The sequence below is a fragment of the Prionailurus bengalensis genome, chromosome D3, assembly GCF_016509475.1.
Source record: "Prionailurus bengalensis isolate Pbe53 chromosome D3, Fcat_Pben_1.1_paternal_pri, whole genome shotgun sequence".
In the NCBI taxonomy this organism is placed as follows: domain Eukaryota; kingdom Metazoa; phylum Chordata; class Mammalia; order Carnivora; family Felidae; genus Prionailurus; species Prionailurus bengalensis.
The window spans coordinates 84,249,247-84,275,363 of NC_057356.1; the positions used below are offsets into that span (position 1 = coordinate 84,249,247).

Here is a 26,117-nt window from a genome sequence, read left to right on the forward strand (position 1 = left end):
CTGTTATGTTATGGACTGTTATGAACGTCCACTTTACAGATGAGAAAATTGAGTCATAAAACCAATGGACAAAGCAGCTGAGATTTAATTACAGGGACTCTGGTCCTAGACCTCATGTTCATAATATGAACTACATGTGCAGCATTTCCTTTTTAATTTTAATATGGTAAGATTCATGAGGGCAGAGACTACATATATAAGCTGGTCTTCATACAGTAGTCACATAAAATGTCAAGACCACGATCCTTACATAAAGAGATTGCCAATCTCAGACTTGACTTTCCTGTTTCCTTGATGAATCCTTAGGCCATCTCTTTTCAAAAACTCAGAACTACTAATAAATCTCTGACCTTACCTCCTACTAGTATTCCCTCTTGGTCTCGTTTTTCCAATCAAGTACCAAAGTCCTGGTAACATATATATTATCTGCTAACTGCTAGAAGGTGGAGAAAAGGTCACACTGATATAAAGTTTTCCTTTCTTATCCGATTTTGGTTTTGGTCATCTTATGCTAGAACCCTTGACGGTTAACAAATAATCACGCAATGAATTAAAAGATCCAGTTTCTTCCATTAAATGTGCCCCTTGTTGTAAATGAGTTTCCTGAAGGCATGGACTAAAACATATTTTTTCCCATAGTGCATAGTTATAGTACTGAGCACACTGTAAGCACACAGTATTTATTTATAAAATGAATACAAACTTGACTGGAGCTGTATAATTCAATATTTTATACTTATTTCACAAATGTCATAAAAAAGATATTTAAAAACCCTCAGCAGAGTATTTTTTATTGTTTGTGTTTAAAACAAGAGTGGCTTCTTTTATAACAATGCAGGTGCATCAAATATACGCAGCAGTTTTATTGAATGAGCCATATTGTATAAATTGTAAGTAGGACATAACTTTACTATTTCCCAACACACCCTGCTGAAATCATTTTGTCAGTTTCTTCATGCCCTTGAAAGAAATCACAGGCTAAGTCCCATCGATTTCCTGGGTGTTCAAAGATGATAAAAGTCAGACTCTTACACTCGCCATAACATTCTGATTTATTTAGGCCTGACTTCATTTGGGTTTCTTCTCCAATGTCAGCCCTCTCAGTCCGAGAGGTATTTCCTGACCAGTCTGAGTGATAGCAAGATCATGCTGTCTTTATTCCCTGGCTCCACTTAATATTTCTTCTTAGTTTATTATCTCCCTTATTCAACTGGAATGCCAGCTCCAGGAGAACACTGATACTGGCTTTTTATTCACTTCTTATCCCCAACACTGTACAAGAGTGTCTCCACCAGTATTGGTTGAGTGAATAAAAATATTAATGAAGTTAGTAACATAAAAGCTCTGTTTAGTAAAGCTCCCTCCTCCTACCCTCAACCCCATCCTCAGGCTGGGGTACTGTGATGGACAGAGAATGGGATAAGGTCATTTTCTTCTTTCTCCTCTGTCTTTACCAGGTCACCTTCCTGCTACCCCCAGGGCATTTTCCACTTACTACATCAGAATTAACAGGACTCCGCCCATAGTTTCAACTTCAATTTACCATGTGTAAGTGTTTGTAAAGCTCCTCAGGACCTTGGTTGTGAGGTGTACCCAGGAGAGAGAACCACCTCCATCACCGAGGTTGAGTTGGGCTCTGGGGTAGGATTAGGGGAAAGGCCAGTGCGGTGTAATCTCGAGCTGATTCCTCGTGAATTTGTGGACGCACAACTGCTGGGTCTTGTGCCCTGGGTCCCTCCCTGGGAGAGCGCCTCCCGCTGGATTTCTGACATCCATGTTCTTGATGCAACCTACTGTCTCCTCTCTGTGCATCGGGCCACAGGCGGGCCTCCCCACGCAGACCCTCGCCAGGCCAGCAGCATTTCCGCAGCCTCGTGGTCCTCAGGTGTTACCAAGAGTGAGAATCACCTGGAAAGTCTGTTAATCACACGCTTTCAATTAAAACAAAAACAAATACAAACACTGAGATGGGGGTCTCAATCTTTGCACTTTTCACAAGCTTCCTTGTGGTACTGATGCTGCTGGTCAAATCATCAGGCCATGAAAATCACTGCATTAGGTAATTTTCTGGTTAGGATTCAAGATTGGGCTTCCTCTCCCAGGTGCACTTTGCCCAAAGCAATCTCACACACCTGGTCCCACGGCTAGTTCCGACAATTTTTGTCTTTGTCAACTCAGGCCAAAATGCCAGGAAATACCTGTCAGATCCTGTAAGTGTTTACCTTGAAGAGCCATCCACTTAGCCTAAGGCAAAGGGAAAGGTGCCTCTTCTATTCCCCCCTACAGCACAGCAGGGCTGTGGGGACATACGGCACATGGAACACTTTTTCCAAAGAAATCCTCACTTCAGTACGGACTTACTTCACTTGGTGATCACCAGCAGGGTGAAACTAGATTGCTAACCTCCAGTTCCTTGCTTTAGGTTACATAGATATTGTCACTGGGTGCACCAGCTTTAACGTTTGCAACCCGGCCCAAAACACAGACAAAGCATTTCTATCCAAGTCCCTTTACATACATAAGAATACAACTCTGAAAAAAAAATGATATATATTTTTTAATGTCTAAATGGAGTACCGAGTAGACTCTAGGAAAAAAAAAATCCTCCAGAGTGGTGTGCAAACTTTCTTTCTGAGCTTGCTTTCCCCACTTGTGATAGCAGAGTGAGAGCAAGAATATATCATATTTTGGTATTCAATAACGCAGCATCATCTATTGTGTTAAAAAGGTAAAACAAAATCACATGAGTAAGGGGAGTAAGGGGATTTTGTTTTAATTTTAGATATTCTCCAGTGCATAGAAATTCCCCACCCAATTTCCAAGTGTGTGATAGGGACTTCAGGTTTGGGTATCTGACTTCTGGCAAATATCCGGTCCAGAGCTATCCATTTAGTCTCATACTGTGTATTAAAACATATACATACCGGGGCGCCTGGGTGGCGCAGTCGGTTAAGTGTCCGACTTCAGCCAGGTCACGATCTTGCGGTCTGTGAGTTCCAGCCCCGCGTCAGGCTCTGGGCTGATGGCTCAGAGCCTGGAGCCTGTTTCCAATTCTGTGTCTCCCTCTCTCTCTGCCCCTCCCCCATTCATGCTCTGTCTCTCTCTGTCCCCAAAATAAATAAACGTTGAAAAAAAAATAAATTAAAAAAAATAAAACATATACATACCATATATACACATAGCCTAATAGGTTCTAAAAATTCCGTTTCTTTCACAGGGGTCGGAAGTTAATTTGTTCATGCTTTAGCTTTCTGTTTATATATATATATATATATATATATATATAGTTTTTCACATTATTGCAAATGAAGCTGCTGCTTTCCCTTTCTAGCTCTTTTTCTTATACTTTTATAAAATTTCAAATTTTATTTAGCATCGTATTACAGAATTACAACACTATTCCTCAGACATAAAGGATGAGTCTTTTAGACAGCGTGTTTCTGATGAACATTAGCTTACTCTCAGCAAACAAAACTATCCCCAATGATTTTTTTCTATTTACCCTTAAATTCAGAAGATGAGACTATCAACTATAAATCTAAACTTTATATATAGTTTTACATATACATATATATGCATTTGATCCATTGCTTCTGTCATTTCATGACTCTTAGCTGTAATGAAAAACTAGCAGAACGGGTAGAACTCACCAAGGAAGAAAGAAGCTCATATTTACAGAAGGAAATCAAATTTTCACAGCATTAAATAACTAAGATGTTATTAAATTTAAGGTTTTCAAGATAAATTCATGTCTGATGAAAGGGATCAGGAAAATGATTGCCTCTGGGGCACAGAGGAAAATGACTATAAAGGGTCGGGCAAATTTCTGTGGGAAGGAAAACATTCAGTATCTTGACAAAGTTGAACAGAGACATTTGAAATATTTCATTCAACTGTTTAACATCTGTGCATTTTACTGTGTGTGTTTTTATCTCAATAAAAAAGAAGGGGTGCCTGGGTGGCTCAGTCAGTTGAGCATCCGACTTCAGGTCAGGTCATGATCTCATGGTCCCTGAGTTCGAGCCCCACGTCGGGCTGTGTGCTGACAGCTCTGAGCCTGGAGCCTGCTTCGGTTTCTGCATCTCCCTCTCTCTCTGCCCCTAACCCATTCACATTCTGTCTCTGTCTCTCAAAAATAAATAAACATTATTAAAAAGAAAAAAAAAAAGAAATATCAGTTCAAGTGAAAAGGGAAATTTATGGTTATTTCTGTTACCCGTCATTTCTTTATATAAGAAATTAAAGCAATCTAGTTTTCAACACCTTTTAATAAAAGAAAACTGATAGTGATTGAAGAAATAGCTATGTTAATAAAAAGTTTAAAAGTCTCACTCCTGATGACATTACAGACTGAAGAATAATCCTAAAAACATTTTTTTCTAAGAGGATTTATTTATTTAACCTGTCATTAAAACTCATATTCATGAAAGACCGTGTATTTCTTCTTTAAGGCGTAAAATAATGTCTTCATTTTCTTTTCCTTACATGAGAAACTGTTTCGTTTCAACAGTTTCTAGGGAAAACAAGACAGAGCAGCATAGTATATTACTCTGAAGAGCATTTCCAAGAATAAAAATGGTTTTATTTATCTGATCTTTTCATTAGCAAAAATCAACCAAAAACCTAAATGCATATGGTACCAAAGAAATAATGAGAGGCAGAAAATACATATGAATCGTTACTGTCTGCAATTGCTTGATATTTAATCTACAACTTTCAATCAAGTGCTACAGAGATATCCCAAAGGAATAAAATATGTGTGGACTTCAAAATACTAATATCTGCCTAATGTTATTGTAAACTGATGCAAGCATATGGCACTTTTAAAAAATTTAACTCAGGTGTAATTGGCATACAATAAACTGTATATATTTAAAATACACTATGTGAAGAATTTTGACATGTATATATACCCGTGAAACCAGTCAAAATAGTAAACAAGTCCCTCACACTCAAATTGAGAAGGTAATGTCAAAAATATCCTTTCAGGGGCGCCTGGGTGGCTCAGTCGGTTGGGTGTCCGACTTCGGCTCAGGACACGATCTCGTGGTCCGTGAGTTCCAGCCCCGCGTCGGGCTCTGGGCTGATGGCTCAGAGCCTGGAGCCTGTTTCCGATTCTGTGTCTCCCTCTCTCTCTGCCCCTCCCCCGTTCATGCTCTGTCTCTCTCTGTCTCAAAAATAAATAAAACGTTAAAAAAAATTAAAAAAATATCCTTTCAAATGAGGTTTTTTTTTTTTTAATTACACAAATAGATGGCTATGAGGTCGTATGCATTTAAGTTTTAGCTTTAATTCATCAGAGTGGCAATGTTTAAAACAAACAGAATCAAATAACAATAGTTATGAGGACTCTAACTTTTTCAGAAAAGATCATTTTTAAACATATGAATCGAATGGCAAAAATCAGCATGGAAGCTAAAAAAAGTGAGCGATTCAGGAAGTGAAGTTTTTGCTGATGGAAGGGACCCATGGCGTCCAAGCAGCAGAGAGAAATTTCTTCCAGATCTATTGGTTTTCTTGTCGCTCTAATTCTTAATTTTTAAAACCTGTAAAAACACTTTTATATTTATGTACTTCCACATACGCTATCAATTTCATGGTGAAATGACATTATTTAAATTTTCCATTTTAGTTCACATGTCATGTATTCATTTTATCACTTTATCGTAAGAGCACCTGCTACTTTAATTTATCATTAAGTTGGAGATTGACAAAAAGAAAATAAAATGTGTCCATGGGCAGTATAGTACATTAATCAGTATTTGCACTTTTCTATCTACCTTAACCTCTTAACCTCAGAAATGCCCAAGTAATCAAAAATGACTTAATAAATTCACTTGATTTTATTGTTGTCCAAGGACAGTCAATTAAGGATCTTGGAAATCATATTTAGTATTATGTCACAGAGCAACATAATCAGTATAGTCAAAGAGATGATATTTATATTCTTAATGTTTATTCATTTCTTTTTGAGAGACAGAGAGAGAGAGAGCAAGGGAGGGTCAGAGAGAGGCGGGGGGGGGGGGGGGAGAAAATCCCAAACAGGCTCTGCACTGACAGCACAAAGCCCGATGTGGGGCTGGAACCCACCAACAGCGAGAGCATGACCTGGGCCAAAATCTAGAGTCGGACACTTAACCCACTGAGCCACCCAGGAGCCCCAAAGAGATGTTATTTAAAACTGGCACCTGCAGATCAGAGGTGGCATCTTTAAGTCCAAATGATATGCAGTGGAGCATTTCCTGAGGTTTGCAAGACAGTTGCTTTAAAAAGACATCCGTTATTAAAATTCAACTTACTGGAACATTTTCGTGATGTTAAATTATTCACGGAAATACTGACAGTACATTTGACCCATGAAATTAATATAGAGAAATAGAAACTTCAAAATAATCACACATTTCATGAAATATTTAAAAACAAAAACTCAAGCCCTTCAAAAATTAAGTGTTATGTTCTTATATTATTCTAAACTGGATGTGACCAGAGAGTAGACAATTAAGACTTAAAATTTTAAACCTAATTAGTTAACACATGTAATTATTCTAATGATTTGCTTCCACTAGATAAATTCTACAAGTTGATCCTTATATAATTATTTGCCAATATATATATTATATTGTCCAATTATATATTTGCCAACATATAATTTATTTTCCAAGCTTATAATAAAAAGTTTTGTCAGTTTTTATTAGGGAAATTTTTGTGACTCTTAATTTCTGTCTTAAGGTATAAACACATTCCTTTATTTCATATGGAGCAGTCGGCTCTTGTCTTTCCAGGGTGGTTATTCTATAGCCGGCAATATTTTAGAAAAGAGTTTTCCTAACAGGCAAAGCATGCACAACACATTGGTTCTTGCTCTGGCATCACTCTCCATTTTCTCTTGTCCAAAGTCTTGAAAACTATTTTCCAACACATTTTGTCCATATTAAAACTTTTCGAGTGGGAGAGTACCTGGTCTTACTTACTCCGTGTTGGCCAGAATGGGTATCGCCATTTCTTTTTATTTTTAGAATGTTTTCTTCTCAATTCCTTTCACTGTCTCTTTCTCTAAGGACAGGATCTGTTATGTTTCAGCTCATATTTTCTTTCTAATTTAGGCTTCATTTTGGACGTGGTTTATTTCTTCTATTTCTAGGTTTTTCTTGAGGTAGACTCTCTCACTTCTGAATTTCACTCCTTTTTATTTGATGCTAGTTCACATATTATAATTTCCCTACCATATTATATCTAGTTTTGAAATTGTAAGCTGCGGTTTTGAATTATTTTGTAAACATGTCCTTCTGTTGGTATGCTTTTCTATTTATGATGTTATTGTTGATGATACTTGAGAATGTAATTGTGCCTTGATCCTTCCCTGTTGCTGGTTTTTACGTGAAATTATTTTTCTGAACAACTTTTTGGGCTGGATCTGCCCCTAGTCCCCAGACTTGGTTGTTTGTTTTCTTTTTTTTTTCCCTCATTTTTGTAGTAACTTAAATTCTGAGATTTCTTTTATTTCCCTTCACTATGTTTATCTGAACTTTCGCTTCCGGAACCACAGGCGTCTTGACCTTGGACTTCTCATCCTCCAAAACTGTGAGAAATAAATATCTTCTTTAAGCCATCCAGTCAAAGGTGTTTTGCCCTAGCACAAAGACAACTAAGACAACTTTATATCATTTACACTTCTAAGTATAATTAATTAGTAGTTACTGAATATAGTGCCCATCATTAAATTGATAAAGCAAGGAATTTAAATCTGCTAAAACAATGGTAAAAATGTAATTATTTAAAATAGCTTGGGCAGAAAACAAACTGAATATTTGTATAATATAATGAGAATAATCTTTCACTGACATCACGTGAAAGCAAATTTTCCTTTTCTTTCATAGAATTTTCCTGATCCACTTTTATTATGTGAGTTAAAAAGACAAATAATTATGCAAAACATGTTTTTTTAAATTTTAAATATGACTTTTTATTTTAATTAAAGCTTAAAATATCAATTCAAGAAGAATAATATAAATAATAATGTCATTTACTCCATATATTTCAATAATATTACTGCCTTTTAAAAGACAAATATGTGGGCACTTGGATGGCTCAGTCGGTTAAATCTCCGACTTCAGCTCAGGTCATGATCTCATGGTTCATGAGTTCCGACCCTGCACTGGGCTCTGTGCTGACAGCTTAGAGTCACAATCCTGCTTCAGATTCTGTGTCTCCCCTGCTCACGCTCTGTCTCTCTCTCTCTCTCAAAAATAAAATAAACTTTAAACAAAAAAAAAAATTTAAGGCAACTTTGCATGAATTAATTGTCAAGGGGTTTATAACATTTATACCATAAAGGACAAATAAAGACAAGAAACGTACAGGGATGCCTGGGTGGCTCAGTTGGTTGAGCGTCAGACGTTAGTTCAGGTCATGATCTAGTGTTCGTGGGTTCAAGCCCTACATCAGGCTCTGTGCTGACAGCTCAGAGCCTGGAGCCTGCTTTCGATTCTGTGTCTCCCTCTCTCTCTGCCCCTCCCCTGCTCAGGCTCTGTCTCTCAAAAAATAAAATAAAAACGTTAAAAAATCTTTAAAAGACAAGTAACATACATACAGGATCCCTCTAAAGAAAGTGAATTCAGTCTTACGGTATTAAATAATAAAGAGTGTCTATCCTTTACCAAATTCGCATTTCAAACTACTTTGAGATGTCGTGGAAAGAGAATTATTAAGTTATTCTTCATGAGAATATTTATAAGACAGTAAATATATTGAAATTTTTGAGACCTGCATCTTTAAACATCTTTCTAATTTTTTTTTAGCTCTAGTATAGGTAACATACAATTTTATATTAGTTTCAGGTGTATAATATGGTGACTCAACAACTCTATACATAACTCAGTGTTCATGATAATAAGAGCACTCAATCCTCTTTATCTATTTCACCCATCCCCCCATTCATCTAACCCTTTCACATATATTTACCCTTTCTGTATATTTAAATAAGGCTCTTTTTCTCTTTGTCTCTTTTTTCTGTTTCTTTTCTCTTCTTAAATTCCACGTATGATGAAATCACATGGTATTTGCCTTTCTCTGACTGACTTATTTCACTTAACATTATACCCTCCAGATCCCTCCATGTTGTTGCAAATGGCAAGATTTTATCTTATTTTTTATGGTTGAGTAATACTCCATACTATATATATCCATTCTATATCCATTCATCTATCCGTGGACACTTAGGTTGCTTCCAAATCATGGCTATTGTAAACCGGGCTGTAATAAAAAGAGGGATGCATATATCTTTTCAAATTAGTGTTTTCATTTTCTTTGGGTAATGACTCCGTAGTGAAAACAAGTCTATTAATTTTTTGAGGAGTCTCCATACTATTTTCCACGGTGGCTGTGCCAGTTAACATTCCTATCAGTGCACAAAACTTCCTTTTTCTCCACATCCTCACCTGTACTTGTTCCTTGTGATTTGATTTTAGCCATTTCGACAGGTGTGAGGTAACATCTCATTGTGGTTTTGATTTGCACTTCCCTGAGGTTTAGTGATGTTGACCACTGTTTCACGTGCTTGTTGACCATATGTATCTTTTCTTTGGAAAAAATATCTGTTCGTGTCTTCTGCCCTTTTTGTTTTTTTTTAAGTAGGCTCCAGGCCCAACATGGGGCTCAAGCTGATGATCCCGAGATTAAGACTCACATGCTTTACCAATTGAGCAAGCCAGCCACCTCTGCCCATTTCTAATTGGATTATTTGGGTTTTAGGGCTAAGTACTTTAAGTTCATTATATATTTTGGATACTAACCCTTAACAGATACATCATTTGCAAATATCTTCTCCCATTTGGTGCACTGTCTTTTTGTTTTATTGATGGTTGCCTTCACCGTGTAAAAGCTTTTTATTCAGTACAGTCTCAGTAGTTTAAATTTGCTTTTGTGTCTCTTGCTAAAGGAGACGTATCTAGAAAAATATTTTTGCAACTGATGTCAAAGAGATTACCGCCTGTATTTTCTTCTAGGAATGTTATGGCTTCAGGTCTCACATTGAGATCTTTGATCTATTTTGAGTTCATTTTTGTATATGGTGTAATAAAATGATCCAGTTTCTTTGTTGGGCACATAGCTGTCTAGTTTTTCCAACACTATTTGTTGAAGAGACAGCTTTTTTTTTTCCCATTGTATATTCCTCCCTCCTTTTTCACAGATTAACTGACCAAATAATTGTGGGTTTATTTCTGGGATCTCTATCCTGCTCTATTGTTCTGTGTGTCTATTTTTGTGGTGGTACCATACTGTTTCGATTACGACCGCACTGTGTTATATCTAGAAATCTGGTATTGTGATACCTCCAGCTTTGTTCTTCTTAATGATGATTTAAACGGTTTGTAAGAGTGGGCCAAAAAGATTATGATTGGAGTTTTGACATTTATTTTAACATATTGTGCTCTAAATAGTGTTTTTTAAATTAATTTTTATACTTTGAGCCTCAAAAGCCACATACCCAAATATATTTTTGGTCTCACATATATTGGATAAAAACCTGTTCAAATTTTTAAAATAATAAATCTAGCTGATGGAAGTACAAATCGTGACATTAAACGCTGGAGCTCTGGTAAAAACGAGTGCCAAATGAGAATGCCTATACAAATTCACAGTGAATAGAATTTTTTAAACTTTATTCAAGTTCCATTTCTAAAAATTATTTGCTTCTTAATAATGGGAGAGTCCTTGACGTATTACCTCAGGTCTTTCGTATGCAAAGTAAACTAGCTGGCCTGAGGAAAAACTTTTTAGCATAAATGACAGTTCAATACTTTCAAAAATATCTCTCTCCGGGGCGCCTGGGTGGCGCAGTCGGTTGAGCGTCCGACTTCAGCCAGGTCACGATCTCGTGGTCCGCGAGTTCGAGCCCCGCGTCGGGCTCTGGGCTGATGGCTCAGAGCCTGGAGCCTGTTTCCGATTCTGTGTCTCCCTCTCTCTCTGCCCCTCCCCCGTTCATGCTCTGTCTCTCTCTGTCCCAAAAATAAATAAACGTTGAAAAAAAAAATTAAAAAAAAAAAAAAATCTCTCTCCTTGCTGTTCAATGGTGATGATTTCAGTTAACTTGGCAAGGTATTTCTCCCCATTTAATTTTATTTTGACAATTAAAAAGATACTACTGAAAATTGGGGTTTTGTCATAAAGCTATAAACAAGGCCATTTGGCAATTTTCACCAGATTTTTGAATTTATGCCATAATTTGTGAAACAAAGTAAGCATCCTGAAAAATGTTATTTGTCATGCAAATTACTGCAGAAACATCACTCCCTCTTTGCTCTCTAATGTTAATTATCAAAGTAAATATATTTTGAAATGTTTCTATTAAATAATCAACAGAATTGTTGAAGAAAATATTCTGGTTATCAAGATCATTTATAAATATGTATTCAAAATATTTTTGTTGCTTTAGTTTATGTTTGAATAGTAAAGAAAATAATTTCCTCACATCTATAACTACTGTACAAAGACATTGAGAGCATGTTTTTATATTAACGTTCTGCCTAATGTTATGGTTTGCTCATCCAAATTTATTGAAATAGACTTTCATATGATAATACTAATTATGGGACATTTGAAAATTCTCTTCTGTATTATGAGTTTAGGAATTTACACACAACTGAAAATATACCCACTTGATATTTCTAAAAAAGGCAACTGACTGACTCTTCCAGAGTTTAGTGAACAAAAACAAAATTTGTAGACCAAATTTTAATAGACAAAATTATTATTGTTGTTATTGTTATTTTTCTTTTGCTAGGGCTAAATTTTTCATGCACTTAATCTGTTTCATGTCTCATTCTAAGTTTTTACTTTTTGTAAAGTTTATTTATTTATTTTGAGAAAGAGAAACAGTGTGTGGGGAGGGGCAGAGAGAGGGAGAGAGAGGGAGACTCCCAAGCAGACTCTATGCTCTCAGTACAGAGCCCGATGCTGGGCTGGAACCCAAGAACCCTGAGATCATGACCTGAGTCAAGATCCAAAGTCAGATGTTTAACCAATTGAGCCACCCAGGAGCCCCTATATTTTACTTTTTTTACTCCATTTTAGAAACTAGATATTGATCCTCAACTTATTTCTTGACTGGAAGTTTTGTTTAGTTTTGTTTTAAAATCGAAGTAAAATTAACATACACTATTATATTAGTTCCAGGTGTGCAACGTAGTAATTCAATATGAAATTGGAAGCTTAGATTTTGATCTTTTTGTTCTGTCTGTGCCCGAGACCAAGTCTGATTAATCCACCTCTACTTTGCCACTTAAATTATCTCTGAAATATGCTAGTATTTAAAAAAAAATAAATGAACAAGTTGTCATTCATAAAAATGTTCAGAATATTTTTAAAAAGCAGACTAACAGATATGTAAAATCATATTTAGCATCAGACTGATAGTTTGCTTAATAGTCTTATGTTAATTTAAGTCAAATTCCCTAGTTAATTTAGAATTCAGCCTGCTCTTCATAATCAAACAATAATAATTGAAAATAAAATGTATGTTACTATAGTGTATATTCTCAACCTGAAATAAAGTAACCGGGGAATTGCATTTAGTGAGGGAAAGAAATGGTATTAGGTATTTGCTTTGGTTTTTTAATTTGATAATAGCAATATGTTGGGCCAACTTTTCATTAAACCAAATTTTTAACACCCCAATGACTTTTATTATATATTAATTGCTTCTTTCTATTTTGTTTGATTCAAGCTGTTTGTCTACTAACCATATAATGATAATCCCACAATGATGATACGCTTTATGAACATAACTAAGGACTATTAACTTCTATTTAAGAAAAATATAGGTAAAACATTTAGTTTGCCATAAAATCATATATTTACCGTTAATTAAATATAAGAATTTTTTGAGAGTAATAACATAAAAATTACCACAACATCCATATTTGGTTTGAAATTCTGTTTTGTTTCTACTATGTTGTACTATTTGCAAAATTTATTTGATATAATTTTAGAAATAAAGATAAATTCAAGGAAGGGATTGAGTTTGTTCTAGAGTGTTGAGGAGATTGTGTAATATAGTTTTGTTTGTATGCCCATAAATAGTAATATTCTATTCTTAAATGTTAAAGATATAGTGAAAATATACTAGAAACAGTCTAACAAAGATCTTAAGATATTAGTTTATATCATATTTGCAAAGCTGTCATGATTCTGACTAATACAATACATAAAATCATAAAAGAATCTTTTGGGGAAAAAATAAGTATCTTGTTATTTGGAAACATTTTGATTATATATTCAAGAAATCTGAAGGGACTTAACTGGGCAATTATTACAATAAAGTTCACTAGATTTTCTAAATATGAGACAAATAGTAAATGAAGAAGCTTACTTATTATTTGAAACAGAAAAGCTAAATATTGCAAGGATGAAATATTTTCTAATTAATTCAAGTGTATCACAAGCTCATCTCATTTAAGTGACCTGGTGTATGTGATAAACAAAGAAACAAACAAATTTAGTAAAGGGTCACTGCCTTTTGCCAGATATGAGCTAATAGAAAAATAAGATATTTATAATAAATTGCAAATGCTTAGTCATTACAACATGATATGACTTAATAAAATTTTACTGCTATCATTACTCCATAATTATCTTTATTATATAATTACCACAATATATTAGAAGTGGCGTAATTCATATTTAAAGGCAATACTCCAAAAATCAATTCCAGCAGTTAAAAGAGTGCAAATCACAACAAACAAACAAACAAAAAACAAATAAATAAATTGGAAGATTGTTTAATGGAATATTTGTAGAAAATCGTGTTAGAAAGACGTTTTTAGAGAAAACATAAATATCATAGGTCTTGATGACTGTGTCATCATGAGATATCTAGATTAAAAATATTTAAGATTGAAAAAATTTAGCATTTTCTTTGAACGATGATTTATTAAGGTAGATTAGTATATTACACATAAAAGAATAAATGTTTCCATCACTGTATAACTATATGCCATGGAACTCATTAATGAACTTTATTTTGTTTTCTTAACTTTAAATAATTGAGTGTTATTGATATCTCACCTACAAAATCCAAATTTCATACATATGGGATCTCCATAAAAATATAAGACCAAAGGGGCAGCCAGGTATTTGAGACATATACCATTCAGACCTTCAGAAAGGGGTAGGGATCCGGGGATATGAAGAGAAGGGAGGCATTTCACAGGAAGGGTGAGGAGATATTTGGAAAACAAAGATAACCCTGGTAGATAAGTTTCTTCAGTAAAAAAGAATCTCTAGGAATAAATAGATCACTTTCTGGTACAGGCCCCATTTCCAATGTAAATTTAGGCCGTGAGATGGAAGTAAAGAGCTTTTCCTGAATCTGTGGGGTTCTGAAGGCCTTCAGCAAAAAATAATCCTTGTGCCAAAGAGGCACACTTTACACCTGCTCCCCTCAGCAGCCACTGGCATCCGTGAGCTGTGCTGGCCCTCACAGCCAAGTCTTGGTATTCTCCTCTTGAACACAACCAATATTATATCAGAGAAGCTCTGTCTGTGGCCTAGCTGGATCAAGACAAAATAGTTTCACTCTGCAATCATGTTTCAACAAATTTACAAACATGAAGAGTGTACGAACCATAATATGAACATTAAACGTCCCTTTATCCTGGCTAACAAAATGACTTCTACTTCTTAACCAATCGCAGCTTTCGTCTTTCTTCATCTCTACCACCATATAGACAAGATTTATAAGATACGGAAAGATAGATTTGTCCCCAATTCCTGATAGCATCTGATATTATGAAAAACCCTGACTTCTTGATGTTTCCCCAACATTACCTGGCATGAGATTAAATCCTATAATTAGTGCTTGATAACAGCCTCTTGTTGTGATGTCTGTAGTTCCCTATAACTGTGATCGCCTTCATTGCAATGAGTTATACATTCAACTTCTTCAACTACAGATGTGTACTTGGCAGTCTCTGAATGCAGGGCATTGACAGATCCAATTAAACTTTAAGCAGAAATGGTACGTCTATTAGCTATGTATAGTATATTCTATGGGCTTAACTGATTTCACTAACCCATTCCCCAAATGTCATTTGCTACGGTAGCAGTAACCTGTCTGGAAATGACAATCAGGCTAACAATAGCCTTGAAGAGTTATCTGAGCTCACTCTGAGATAAGTCTACTTTTAACTTCTCTCTTAATGATTTTAGTAAATTTAATTAGTATTATAGGACATATATCAATTCATATTTAACTGTGTTCACTTTATTTACTCCTAAAAGTTGAACAGTCACCACAAGATACATTAACATTGATTTCCTGGTACCCACTCTAAATTAATATGCGTCCTTGATATATAAATATGTCCAGCAGGCTATTAATAGCAAGCTGGAATGTTTCAGATGCCTATTGAGTTTGTATGAAGTTAAAAAAATGATGTGACTAACTACAGTACAAGCTACACTAGAATCAGACTTAGAAAGCTATAATGAAGTCCAAACTCCATTTAAATACTGAAAGTTCCATTAGAGTGTGGGGATTGTTGGGGAGGAAACTTTTTATTCTATCCTTCACGGGTTCTTTTTATGTATAATTAAATTGACGTGAGACAGAGTAACAGGAGAAAAACAAATTTAATTTTGTGCATACAAGAATCCCATATAATGAGAGGTTCAAGGACAGAAAGGTAAAATGAAGTATATGCCATATTGAGCTAAGTAATAGGGTAGGACTCTGGGGTTTCAAAGGGGAGGAAGGGAGTCCACAGGGCAATGAGAAGAAAAGGAGATGTTAATTAAATGTCTTTCTTGCCATACAAATGGGTCATTCAGATAAAATTTATCTCCGGTAATAACTCCTACTCTGAGAAAGAACCTAAGCATAGACTCTTCCAGGGAGTTAAGGGAAGGGCAAATTATAGTGATAAAACGTCTCTGGTTGCTAGAGGGAAAAAACATATTTACTTCTCAGAAAGGATATGTACGTATATATTTTCAAATGGGATATGTTGTAAATGGAGTGTGCTGTATTTCTCAGCATAGAAATACGTGTGTGGTTGTTCTGGATTGAGTGTTCCATGAGCTTTAACAAGGAGATGCAAAACTGGATATACACACAGTAGAGCATTTCCCACTCATATCATTTTACTCAAATAGACGGATAGCCCAAAATGGATGGGCACTTATGCTCTACAAGGTCATCATGAGAGGCACCAAATAGCTCTTTGCTTTCTTTGAACATATCTCCAAATCTTATGATCTTTCATACAGACTTCTGGGTTAGGGGAAGCGTATATGAAACAGTAATAGAAAATAATTAAAACTATGTGAAGGAGATAGTCATGGTTCTTTTTCTCTTCTCTGGTTTTGAATTTCAGTTGTATGTGGTATCAGATGGAATGCTTTTCAGCATTTCTGAAATGTCCCTTCTGTAAAGGTATCATATTTATTTTTACAGTCACAATTGAGTAAAGGCAAACAAATGTCTGTACTAAATTTCAAGAAAACCTAGCTAACTGGTCCTTTCTGAAAATTGTTTATCTAAAGTTCAAACACAGAAATCAGAATTGGAAAATAATCATTTCTTTTTTGAATGGTGGCAATACAAAGCTTAGAAGGAGTTAGAAAGAAATGATTTGCTCGTGTAATTGCAGTATACTTATTGCAATGCCATTCTCAAAAATTATTTGTCTGATATTTTTGTGACTTTCATGGTCACACTAAAGGAAGTGGTCATACTGTTTACACCATCATGAGCATCTGGTTCAACCGAATATGATGTGTTATTATTAATTACTATGTGGCCATTGTAATTTTTCTAACATTCTACTGACAGATTATATTCTTTGAGTTTATCCTCAAGAATCCTCTCTTCTTAGTGCACATGTATACTTTTCTTACACTGGACAATTCATGAACATATTTAGGATTATGATGACTTTCTGTTCAAAAAATCATCCAATAAACATTTACTCAATGCCATCTTAGTGCCAAATATTTTTTAAGTTTATTTATTTATTTTGAGAGAGAGAGAGAGAGCTCACACATGTGAACAGAGGAAAGACAAAGAGAGAAAGAGAGAAAGAATCCCAAGCAGGTTCTTCACGGTCCCATGCAGGGCTCCATCCCATGAACCGTGAGATCATGACCTGAGCCAAAACCAAAAGTTGAATGTTGAACCAATTGAGCCACCCAGGCACCCCTCTATGTACCAAATATTATACAAAGGACAGAGTGAGACAGCATTCAAGAAAACACACAATTCCTGCCATGATGGAAATTGCATTTTCATGTGAAGATACAAATTTTAATAAACATTAGTTTCATGTCTAAGTCCCACATACAAGATGACATGTGAGACAATATTTAGAAGAGAGAAGGCACTGAAGCACACTATTATCCACAGGAGGAGTACCACGGAGAGGAAAAGCAGCCTGTGCTATGTCAAGGAGGGAACAGGCCACCTGTGTTGAAGGAGCAGTAGAGAGACTGAGACAACCACAGAGAGTGAATGGGGAGAAGCAGGCGGGACCCATAAGCCACTGTAGGCTCTTTGATTCTCACTCAGAATGAAAAAGAAGGCTGGTGGAGGGCACAGAGTCTGGGAGTGATCTGCTTTAGAAATGTCACTCTCTGCTTTGTAGGAGATATTGTAGTAGGACATGTGGGCAAGCAGAACAATGAGCTAGAAAATATTGTAATAATATAGGAAAGAAATGATGATAGACAGGCCGAGAGACCCTAATGTCATTATTGAGGCTTCTTAGAACCTGCAAAATGGCGGTCAACGTGAACTTCCAATGTGGCGAAACAAAATTTTTCATGTGAAGTCTCTCTTTTCTAATTTTAATAATATCTGGCCTTTGTTTGTTTGTTTGTTTGTTTCATGAGGTCTATAGGAATGACGTAGTAGAGTCTCCTCCCTAAGGGATGTGGTAAGAAAAGACCTCAAGACAAGGGAAGGCAACCTGGCCATGTGCATACGTGACATCCCTCATGACCCTGTAACATGAGACCACCCGATCAGACTGTATGTGTATATGTTACCCATATATGGGAAACAAAGAAGTAGAAAATGTATAAAAGGCTACACCATGCAGCTCTGGGGCTCAGCCTTTTAGATATGAACCCAACTGACCCTTTGCTGTCACGAATAAAGTTGCTTCCTGGAAAGAAAAACTTTGGTGTCATAATTCTGCACAAGAATCCTGCTACAATGAAATTTAATTTTTTAGGTTTACTGTGTCCTAGAAGTATTTTGTTTCTAGACCAGAACAGTCCAACAGAACTTCCTTTGATGATGGAAATATTCTCTTTGCCGTCCAATACGAAAGCCACAAGGTACATGAGAGCACTTGGAATGTGGCTATTGTGACTGAAAAACTAACTTTTTAATTTATTTTAATTCTATTAAGTTTAAACACATACACCTGTGGTTAGTGGAACCTATTGCACAGTGAAGTTCTAGAAAATAATAGCTAGTTCCAGTGTACAGGGAGATTGTTATTGGAAGAGTTCCATATTGGAGGAAGAATTCCAAATTGTTATCAATTTTTTTTATTTTAAATCTAAATGACAATTACAATATTGTTCACATTATAATTATTGGGCAAATATACCTTTATGTTTATGGATTTTTTTAGTATTTAATTATTATTTTTTTAAATGTTTAGTTTTGAGAAAGCTCAAGCAGGGGAGGGGCAGAGAGAGGGGAACAGAGGTTCCTAAGTCGGCTTTGGGCAGCAGATGTGGGGTTCGAATTCACAAACCAGGAGATCATGACCTGAGCTGATGTCAGACACTCAACCAACTGAGCCACCCAAGGGCTCCTTGATATTTTATTATTTTACACACACACACACATGCGCGCGCGCGTGCACACGCACACACGCACACACAGAGCAACCAGACAGACAAATTGCTAAGAGCACATTAATTCTATACATCTATTAATCAAAGGAAAACTAAGAGTTCTATTATTGATTTTTTTCCCTTGGGAAAGACATAGCTTGATTTTACATCATTGTAAACTGAAAGGTCTCAGCGATGTGTGTGGTTGAAGAGATTTTTTTTTTGTCTTTATTTTGAAATCAAATTTGCCCCCAGTGTTCTCACTGACGTCTAACTTGCCAACTGTTATTTGAGACCATGAACCCAGAAAGCAGACAGAAGGAGAAGGACAAGAAATTATTAACCACAAGTGGAAAAATATTAATTTGGGGGAAATAGGATGTTTAATAATAGAAGAGTATCGTTATTTTTGTTACTGAAATATTTTTCTACTTTCAATTTGATGCAGTCTTTAGAAAATTATTTTAATTTTGTGTCTGTTTTCTCCTAATCTTTAATTTATTACTTCGGTATTTCCCCTGGGGAAAATACTCCAGTATTTTCTCCTAATCTTTAATTTATTACTCCAGTATTTCCCACTTGAAGTGTCTCAGGTTTGGAGGTGCCTCAGAGGACAGCAAGATGTGCCCACCAAACATATGCTGAGTCCACACTCAGTCTGAGATTATCATCAGCTCTCTTTCACCCATGAACACAGAGTCATAGCTTTGCAAGTCTTAGGATGTGAAAAAAATGTGTTTTTAAAGACTTCTGGAGATCATTTAATTCAACATGCAGATTATTACTCAATGGAGTGCAATGCAACAGGCCAGACAATTTTATATTACACTTTTAAGTGGTCTAGACAAAAGAATTTTCTTTCAAATTTAATAATAAATTAATAGAGTTAGATATTGCTTATCCAGATGCAAATGAAACTGAAGAAATGGACACCAACAGCGATGACACAAAAGTGCTTTAACCTCACAGCGCATACTTGCCTGAGCACTTCTTTCATTATTCATTGACTGGAATGATTTTGTAAAAATAGCTGTTTTTTTCCCCCCACAATATATGTTATTTATATTTAAAGTATAGAACTTCTTAGCCACCAAGGGCAAGTGGACTATCTTCATTTTAGCAGCCAAAATTCATATTCATATGTACTGATGCCCAATTCGCTTTGCAAGAACAACATGTGTTTTGCATGTTACACATAGTGGTGCTAGCAACACATTGTTTAATGGAATTAGTCGCTTCTCAGAGAATCTCTAATGGGATAATATCCACAAGCCTCTTGCATTCGAATGCAATACTATCTGAAGTAAAGCTATCAAGGGCTAAATTTGCTTTGGTTTTCTTTTTGTGTGTTACTGTTGTTTGTCTTTCCTTGGCAAATAAGAAATCATTTTAATTAAAGAAGCCATCACATTACTATGTGCAATGAGAATATCCTATAAAAAAATTCATTCGTTTCAGTAGAACTATTACGGCTTACACTGCAAGTCAGTGCTATGCAAGTAAATTACCTAAATAAAAATAGAGAAACTTCCTAGTTAACAGGCTTTATGGAAATGATTATATGGTGTGTTTAATCTCCAGATCATAATGGGTAGGATCACTAGTAATGTAATAAGGGGAGATTGATAAAAAAGAAGGAAGGAAGGAAGGAAGGAAGGAAGGAGGAAAGGGAGGGAGGGAGGGAAGGAATAAGAGAGGGAGGGAAGGAAGGAGGGAGGGAAGAAAGGAGGGGGAGAGAGAGGGAGGGAGGAAGAAAGGAGGAAGAAAGAAGGAAGAAAAGAAAGAAAGAAAGAAAATCTCTCCACTGAAACAACCATCTGAGAATCTCTGTGATTAATATCTTAATTACTGTTTACGATATGAGAACTCACTGGCCTGTGAAGGCAATGTTCACTTTAATCGATGAGATGCAGAAATCAATTTAATTGTCACATGGTATTTGTTCTTACTGGCATATTGATGTGATGCATTCGCAGAATGACTCTTTTAAGTAAAAACACCTTTAAAAAAATTGAATGGAGTGGCTTTATTATTATCTTAACGTTGTCAACCTTAGAAGTAAAATAGCCAGTTATTTTACCAGAGTTTACTTTAGGGAGTAGCAGAGGAATTGCAATTCAGGACAAGTAAGCGATAATGAACCACAGGCAAATCTAAAGAGACAAAGGGAAGGTCAGTTTTTATTAGGTTTTAGAAGGAAATACGGGAGGGATGTTTTAAACAAAAGTTCATTGGAGAAGAAGAAGAGTTCAAGGTTGCGGTGGTTTCTCACTGGCTGCAAACTGCCCTTAGTGCATTGTTGTGGCAGGGAGAGATCTTCCTTCTTTTTCCTAGAAGCAAGAGATAAAATTCTTTTGTGAAAAAATGTCCTCCCTTGTCAAGATAGTTCTTATCTTCCTTTTTCTGGCTGGTAACGCAGGCTGCTGTGAAGGATAGGTGGGCGAGAGCTCCCCCTATCACCTTTTAAGTGAAGTTTCCTTTATTTAGTTCCACAACCTCTACTGACTTTTAAAGTCCTGACTAAATAAATGTACATTTCGTTTGCATGGGAGCAAGTTGGAAAGATTATTTCCTGTGGTTGCATTAAACAGTCCGGTAAAAGCCAAAATAGTTTGCCATTTGTTTCATTTATTGTCTCATTTCTACGACAAATATGCTTCCTTGTGCCAAGTGGTGGGAAAATAGAAGTGAACAAGACCATCTGGTTGCTGAATTTTTAAAGCTTATAATCTATTGGAGGCAAGAGGTATGAAAAAATCTACACAAGTTTTCTAGTTGAAAGGTGGTTAAGTGCTATGACAGAGAGCTACGAGGCACAATGAGCTTACCTACCAGAAAGAATGATTAGGAGGAGTTGGGGGGGGGGGGGTCTTTCTGAAAGAGAGAGAGATTTAAAATGAGCCCTGAAAAATCAGGTGAAAAGGAGATGGAATCCAGATTGTATTGAGGAAGAAAAATCAGGGGACTCAAAGGTTCTAGAAGATAAGGGATAGTGTGCATGTGAGGTGTGTTTGAACACCAGGGGGTCACAGAAAGAGTGCTGTAAAGTGACTATAGAATCAAAGACTTGGAAGGGTTTGACACATACCAGTTCCTTTCTCCCTGAACGTCTTTCTTTAATTGCCTCCAAAGACTCCATGTTTCCCTCATTTTCTCCTAATTTCCCTTTTCTCATTCTCTGTGCTTAGTCTTCTAAATGTCTGAGTTCCTTGGGACCTAATCTTTCATCAGATTCCTTCCGGTAAATACTTGTACTCTCTGGATGATCTTCAGCACCCCATCTATACGAATCATCTACATTACAAAGACTCTAGATGCTATGCCTGGGGCCATCACCTCTGCTCTGAATCCCCGATTGCCCCAAATTCAGCTGCATTTCAACATCAAATAATTCACTGAAACCTAACAAATACCAGGGAGTAATCCAGGTTCCCATTTCCCCGTGCTCATGTTGTAATGAATAGCGCTACAACTCACCGATTACTTAGTTCAATTATCTTGCCTTATTTCTTAACTGTCATGTCAACATCAAAATCCATCAGCAAATTCAGTCATTTTCACCTCTAAAATATATACCAAACCCAATAAAAATCTTAAAAAAAAAGAAAAAAACAGGGGAGCGCCTGGCTGGCTACGTTAGTAGGGCATGTGACTCTTGATCTCAGGGTTGTGAGTTTAAGCCCCTCTTTGGGTATAAAGATTGCTTAAATAAATGAAAACTTTTTAAAAAATCTTTAGAAATATAAACAAAAATAAAAATAAAAATAAAGCATAAGTCAAACTTAATAATGTTTCCTCCACCACCACCAACTGCAAGGTCACATAAAAATTAAAAATAAAATAAAATGATTTTCCCTGTTAAAATAATGGGAGAGATACCCTACCTCCCTTTTTCCTTTTTTTTTTTTTAGAACCTTTGTTTTGTAAGCCTGCAATTGCAAATTCTTACTCTACTCCTTTGAGATGTATGTAAATCTTTTTTTAAACAGCTTCTTGTCAGGTTTACAACCCAGGACTGTCTTTTTCAGGAGAGTAGGACTGACATGTGACCGGCAAGGAAGATAATGCCTCTACCCCCAGTTTCTGTGGAGGAATAGGAACCTATTCCTGGGATGTAAGGCAGATTCAACATTAGTAAATCAATCAGTGTGTTCCAATACAGCAACAAAGTAAACTAAAGATCAATCAATACAGAAAAGCATTTCACAAAATTTAGCATCTGTTCATGATGAGAAAACAAAAGACCCCAAACACTCTCAGCATACTAGGGATAGAAGAGAATTTCCCTAACTTTTTAAAGGACATCTAGGGGCACCTGGGTGGCTCAGTTGGTTGAGACTCTGACCAGCTCAGGTCACGATCTCGATCTCTCAGCTTGTGAGTTTGAGCCCTGCATTGGGCTCTGTGCTGACAGCTTGGAGCCTGGAGCCTGCTTCCGATTCTGTGTGTGTGTGTCTCTCTCTGTCCCTCCTCTGCTTGCACTCTGTCTCTCTCTCAAAAATAAATATTAAAAAAAAATTAAAGCACTTATAAAAAACTAAAAAGAAAGGACATCTACAAAATGCCTATAGCTAACATTCACTTAATGTTAACATTAACATTCACTTAATGGTGAAAAACTGGATCCATTCTTTCTAAGATCAGAGACAGAACAAGAATCTCTTCTCTCACCTCTCCTGTCCAGCATTGTGCTACTTCGTACATGTGTATAAGAAAATGAAATAAAAGTCATTTTCCCTTTGTGGTCTTTCTTTTAAAAGCCCATAAACCCATACGACCATGGGGGAAAACACCAGGAGAATTCTATTTGTGATGCAATCTACAACATATCTGAGCAGTACTCAAAATTTTCAAAGTTGTCAAAACTAAGTAATGTCAAATACACACACGCACACACACACACACACACCCCAAAACAAAAACCCACCAAACAAACAAAAAACTGAGCCAAAGGGAGTCTAAGGAGACCTGACAACTAAATGTAATGTGGTATCCTAGGTGGGGTCCTAGAAGAGAAAAAGTGCATTAAGTAGAAGTTAAGCAAATTTGAATAAAGTTTGGACTTCAGTTAATACTAATGTATTTGTTGGTTTATTTAATATAAGATGGTAATAATAGGAGATCTTGGATGTGGGGTATACAGGAATTCTCAGTATTATCTTTATAATTTTGCTGTAAATCTAAAATTGTTCTCAAACTTTAAGAAATATTTTAAAAGGAAACAAAAATACTCATCTAAAACCATAAGCCATATGTTATTTTCCCATAAGAAAGTTCCAATTTGATGGCTTCAATACATCTCCCCATTCTGCCCTTACTGTTTTCCTCTCCCTTATTCTGTTCCAATCTTTTGTCTTTCATCATATCTCAAATTCAAAACTACATAGGATCATTGCCTCTTTCTTCTCTCTCTGCCTGAAACAAACAAGCAAAAGCGCTTTCCACATCTAATTTCATGACTTTGTCTCTACTAGGAATATGACTTGGGTGCTACTTTTTCTTGGAGCCCTCTGAAATGTATTCAGTTTTATCTATCACTTTATTTCCCCTGTTCCCTGAATCAATGAAGCAAGACATAAGCAGTTGAGTAAAATATATCTATTTTTAGTTATTTCCAATAAAATATTATGACTCATCAGCTGTGGGAGGTGGAAAGAATGAAATGTCCATTCCTACCTCAGATTACTGGTACAACTAACTGCAGGAATAAGTCATGAAATATTGAGATGGAAGTTTGGAAATCAGTTTAGATTATGGAGTTAATTTAGATTATGGAGAACTTATGAACATGGCTTTAATATCAATTTAGATCTTAAAAGTGGAAATGTCAAATACCTGAGTATACAGATCTAAAGATAAAAATATATGTGAAGCCATAGAGAGAGGATAAAATGGTTTGTGGTTGGAGTGTAGTTTTAAGATTAAAAAAAAAAATGAAAGACTCAGGATCAAACTTGAGTAACTCAAATGATTAATGGCCCAATAGAAGAGGAGATGCCACAAATACTGAGATATAGAGTTTGAATGTCAGAAGGAGGAAGAAAAGGGTGAAATGTCACAGAAAAGGAATTTTTCCAAGAGGGTGTGGTTGAGTCCGTTGATACATCAGAGAGGCTAAATTAAGAGAGAGACAAAGAGAAGAGAGAGAGAGAGAGAGAGAGGGAGAGAGAGAGACCTGAAAAATGCCATTGGAAATAGGAACTTTCATGTGATCTTAGTGTTACAAAATTTTCAACTGACTAAATTTAAATAACAAATTGGTTTTATACAACAATTCATGAACTGATATCCCGCAAATAAAAAGGCTCTCCAAGAAGCTGTACCAAATGGAAGGGTTTTCTAGGCAGAAAGGTGAGAGAGACAAGGAAAGAATGGGTTGCCAACAAGGTCACCTTCCTATGGGGGACAGATGGGGTCTATCCAGTGGATTACGTCCTTGGTGCTGACCAAGTAACTCCAGACTGACCAGTTAAAGGTTACACTCCTGGGAGAGGCTGAAACTGCCCTTAGGTTACTACTAAGTCTTGGTTTGTTGACATGGGCTTGGCACCAGTGTCTCCATTTTGGACCTGTGATCCCTTTTTTAATATTAGCAAACATAGATTGATGAATGGCACAGTGGAAGCTAAATGCCCACAAATTGAAAAGTGGAGTTGCAGGAGGTCGGAAAATGGAGCCAGAGCGTAAAGAAAATTGCTTTGTAAAACTTGGCCATTAAAAGCTTTAGTTGAGAGGAAGGGGATCCATAGGAAATAAATTTACTTTTGGAATGGAGGAGACAAGTGTGCGTCCGCCATGCTGATTGGAGAGAGCTAATGAAGAGGAAGAGGTCTGGAAACAGACAAGGAGGAATTGTTGGAGAAAATGCTGAGCACGAGCGTAAGTGGCTTGAAACTTTCTTATTCACATTTTCCAGTCTGCATGCCTGAGCAGGCTGTATTTTCCTACACTTCCACTATTTTAGTGTTCAGACTCAATCCTTCCTTCTTGAGAAAGTTTAAGTGGCTGTTTTCCTCTATCCTCACTTTTGGGGCTCAGGATATTTAAGGGAGAGTTTCAAGATCCTATTTCTCTTGAGGCTAGGCTTTCACACATGCTAATCCCAGGAGAGGAAAGCAAATTGTGGGCACATCTAATTTTTGTTTTTCTGTATGACTTTATCAGTAGAAGTTACTTTGTATCCTATCACTTTAATTTCTTCATCTTTATCTCATGCTTTAGAATTTAAACTACACGTCAAGGCAGGAGTGATTAAATACTACCTATTAGGG

The 26,117-nt window shown here is 36.2% G+C and overlaps 1 pseudogene; it reads left to right on the top strand.

The window, feature by feature from the left end:
- Positions 1 to 26,117, top strand: part of LOC122470028 — a 110,883-nt pseudogene that overhangs the window by 25,792 nt on the left and 58,974 nt on the right.